This window comes from Coturnix japonica, unplaced genomic scaffold, assembly GCF_001577835.2.
Source record: "Coturnix japonica isolate 7356 unplaced genomic scaffold, Coturnix japonica 2.1 chrUnrandom1192, whole genome shotgun sequence".
In the NCBI taxonomy this organism is placed as follows: Eukaryota; Metazoa; Chordata; class Aves; order Galliformes; family Phasianidae; genus Coturnix; species Coturnix japonica.
Genome location: NW_015440489.1, coordinates 1 through 4,094, shown reverse-complemented (window position 1 = coordinate 4,094; position 4,094 = coordinate 1). Strand labels below are relative to the sequence as shown.

General features: G+C 56.9%; 1 long non-coding RNA gene across 1 annotated transcript in view; it reads left to right on the top strand.

The window, feature by feature from the left end:
* The window catches only part of LOC107307866, a 3,684-nt gene extending 1,770 nt beyond the window's left edge, over nucleotides 1-1,914 (top strand). Inside the window, exons 2-3 of the long non-coding RNA XR_001552532.2 lie at nucleotides 1,602-1,773; nucleotides 1,891-1,914. This is a non-coding gene — a long non-coding RNA (uncharacterized LOC107307866). The remainder of the gene's footprint in view (nucleotides 1-1,601; nucleotides 1,774-1,890) is intronic.
* Nucleotides 1,915-4,094: the final 2,180 nt, after the last annotated feature.

The following is a 4,094-nucleotide window of genomic DNA, read 5'->3' as shown; positions in this document are numbered from 1 at the left end:
AGATGGCCGACACAAGCCATCCCAGAAGGCTTTGCGGTGACAAGATGGCTGCCACCCTTTATTAGCATCCCTTGAGGTGCCAAGATGGCTGCCACAAACCTTCCCAGCATCCCTTGTGGTGACAATATGGCCGCCACCCCTTCCCAGCATCCCTTGCGGTGCCAAGATGGCCGCCGACCCTTCCCAGCATGCCTTGTGGCAACAATATGGCTGCCGACCCTTCCCAGAAGGTCTTGGGGTTCCAAGATGGCCGACAACCCTACCCAGAAGGCCTTGGGGTGCCAAGATGGCCGCCGACCTATCCCAGTAGACACTGCGGCACCAAGATGGCCGACACCCCTTCCCTGAAGGCCTTGGGGTTCCAAGATGGCCGACACCCCTTCCCAGAAGGCCTTGGGGTTCCAAGATGGCTGACACCCCTTCCCAGAAGGCCTTGGGGTTCCAAGATGGCTGACACCCCTTCCCATTAGGCCTTGGGGTGACAAGATGGCCGCCACCCCTTCCCATAAGGCCTTGGGGTTCCAAGATGGCCGACACCCCTTCCCATAAGGCCTTGGGGTCCCAAGATGGCTGACACCCCTTCCCAGAAGGCCTTGGAGCTCCAAGATGGCCGACAACCCTACCCAGAAGGCCTTGGAGTTCCAAGATGGCCGACAACCCTACCCAGAAGGCCTTGGGGTTCCAAGATGGCTGCCACCCCTTCCCAGCATCCCTTGCAGTGCCAAGATGGCTGCCATCCTTCTTTTCCCTTATGGGTCTTACAAGATGGCCGCCAACCCTTCCCAGCATCCCTTACAGCAACAAGATGGCCGCCACCCCTTCCCAGAAGCCCTTGCGGTGCCAAGACGGTCGCCTACCCATCCCAGTAGACACTGTGGCACCAAGATGGCCGCCACCAGCCCTTCCCAGAAGGCTTTGCGGTGACAAGAGGGCTGCCACCCCTTCCCAACATCCCTTGCAGCACCAAGATGGCCGCCACACTTCCTTTTACTCAGTGCCAAGATGGCCGCCACCCCTTCCCAGAAGCCTTTGCGGTCCCAAGATGGCCAACACCACTTCCCATAAGGCCTTGGGGTTCCAAGATGGCCGACACTCCTTCCCAGAAGGCCTTGGGGTTCCAAGATGGCGGACACCCCTTCCCATAAGGCCCTGGGGTGCCAAGATGGCCGCCGACCTATCCCAGTAGACACTGCTGCACCAAGATGGCTGCCACCCCTTCCCATAAGGCCTTGGGGTTCCAAGATGGCCGACACCCCTTCCAAGAAGGATTTGGGGTGTCAAGATGGCTGCCACCCCTTCCCATAAGGCCTTGGGGTGCCAAGATGGCCGCCGACCTATCCCAGTAGACACTGTGGCACCAAGATGGCCGACACCCCTTCCCAGAAGGCCTTGGGGTGCCAAGATGGCCGCCACCCCTTCACAACATCCCTTGTGGCAACAAGATGGCCGCCAACCCTTCCCAGAAACCCTTGCGGTGCCAAGATGGCGGCCATTCTATCTCCCCCCCATTGCCTCCCATTGTCCCCCATATCCCCCCATAGACCCCATATTACCCCCCATATCCCCCTATATCCCCCNTATATGTCCCTATCCCCCTGCAGTTCCCCCTCCGCCCTCCGGGTGGCGCTGTGTGCCTGTTGGCATGTCCTTCGTCGCCGTCGTCTTCGTCACCTCCCTCGTGTCCTGGCCCTATTGGAGGCCGTGCTCAAAGCCGCCCCCAACGCCGTCACCCCACAACATGGCGTCCGCCTCCGCCTCGGCCTGCAGGCTGCCGTGAGTACAGCAAGATGGCCGACACAAGCCATCCCAGAAGGCTTTGCGGTGACAAGATGGCTGCCACCCTTTATTAGCATCCCTTGAGGTGCCAAGATGGCTGCCACCCCTTCCCAGCATCCCTTGCGATGACAAGATGGCCGCCGACCCATCCCAGAATGCCTTGGGGTTCCAAGATGGCCGACACCCCTTCCCAGAAGGCCTTGGGGCTCCAAGATGGCCGACAATCCTTCCCATAAGGCCTTGGGGTTCCAAGATGGCCGACACCCCTTCCCAGAAGGCCTTGTGGTATTAAAATGGATGCCAACAATCCTTCCCAGCATCCCTTGCGGTCCCAAGATGGCTGCCGCCCCTTCCCAGCATGCCTTGAGGTGCCAAGATGGCTGCCTACCCATCCCAGTAGACACTGCTGCACCAAGATGGCTGCCACCCCTTCCCATAAGGCCTTGGGGTGCCAAGATGGCCGCCGACCTATCCCAGTAGACACTGCGGCACTAAGATGGCCGCCAATCCTTCACAGCATCCCTTGCGGCACCAAGATGGCCGCCACACTTCCTTTCCCTCGGTGCCAAGATGGCTGACACCTCTTCCCAGAAGGCCTTGGGGTGCCAAGATGGCCGCCAACGACCCTTCCCAGCATCCCTTGCGGCAACAAGATGGCCGCCACCCCTTCCCAGAAGGATTTGGGGTGTCAAGATGGCCGACACAAGCCATCCCAGAAGGCCTTGGGGTTCCAAGATGGCCGACAACCCTACCCAGCATCCCTTGCGGTGCCAAGATGGCTGCCATTCTATCTCCCCCATTGTACCCCGTATCACCCCATAACCACCCATATCCCCCCATAGACCCCATTTTCCCCATACCCCCATATCCCCCTAAATATCCCCCTAAATATCCCCCCAAGACCCCCCCTATATCCCATAGACCCCATAGACCCCATACAAGCCCCCATAGACCCACCATATCCCCCCATTTTAGACCCCCCATAGCCCCATGATTACCCCCATATTTCCCCATATTACCACCCTTATAACCCCATATCCCCCCAAACCCCATTACCCCCCATATCCTCCTATATCCCCCCAGTATACCCCCTATATTCCCACCATATCCCCTAATATCCCCCTTATATCCCCCCCATAACCCCACCAATACCCTTATAGAATCCCCCATCATATGACCCCATCATGTACGCATCCGTACACCCCCCATAGACCCTGAATCAGTCTCTCCCCTCCCAACCTCACGGCACTTACCTAGGTCCGACCCCCCCATATCCCCCATCAATCTCATAACCAACCAATCCCACCCCCGTCGTCAACTTTAATCCCCCCCAAAAATTACTCCCCCATATTGCCCTTAACCTATATCACCCATTAGACCCCATAGACACCCCCATATCCCCTTCTATCTTATCACACACCCTATATGCCCCACCCCATAACCCCTATTATCCCCCCAATAAACCAGCCCACATTATTCCGCACCCCCTATATTCCCCATAGACCACCCCAACTACTATCCCCCTTCCATAGACCCATACAGAAAATTACTTAACGCTAATCCCACTTATTATCCAGCATCCCCCCAAATAGACCCACCCCATATCCCCTCATATCCCCCATATCCCCCCCATCTCCCCCATAGACCCCATATGATCCCCCTATATCCCACCCATAGTAGACCCCCATAGTACCCCCATTTTAGGACCCCCATTATCCCCCAATATTACCCCCTATATCCCCCATATCCCCCCCATTGTCATACCCCTATATCCCCCTACTATCCCCCTATATCCCACCCTATCCCCCATTATTAGACCCCCCTATATCCCCCATAGAGCCCAATATACCCCCATTTATCCCCCTCTGACCCCCGCGTAAAAAAATACCCCCCATATCCCCCCAACAAAATAATTATCCGCCCAAACCAGTATCCCCCCATAATCCCCCCATTATCCTCCCCATATCCCCCATTATCCCCCCATATCCCCCTATATCCCCCATATCCCCCCCATATCCCCCTATTATCCCCCCATATCCCCCCATTGCTATCCCACCATATCCCCCAAATATCCCCCATATTGCCCCGTCATATCCCCCCATAACTCCCATATTACCCGCACCACTAGACCCCATAGACCCCATAACCCCACCATATACCCCATCATTGCCCCCATCATGTCACGTAGAGTGATCATATCCCCACCCCCTCCTAACCTTTATAAACACACGAGTATATAATACCTCCCAGATATGCACACTCACCTACCATATCCCCCCACTGAACCCATATAACCCTCCATATCCCCCCCTATCACG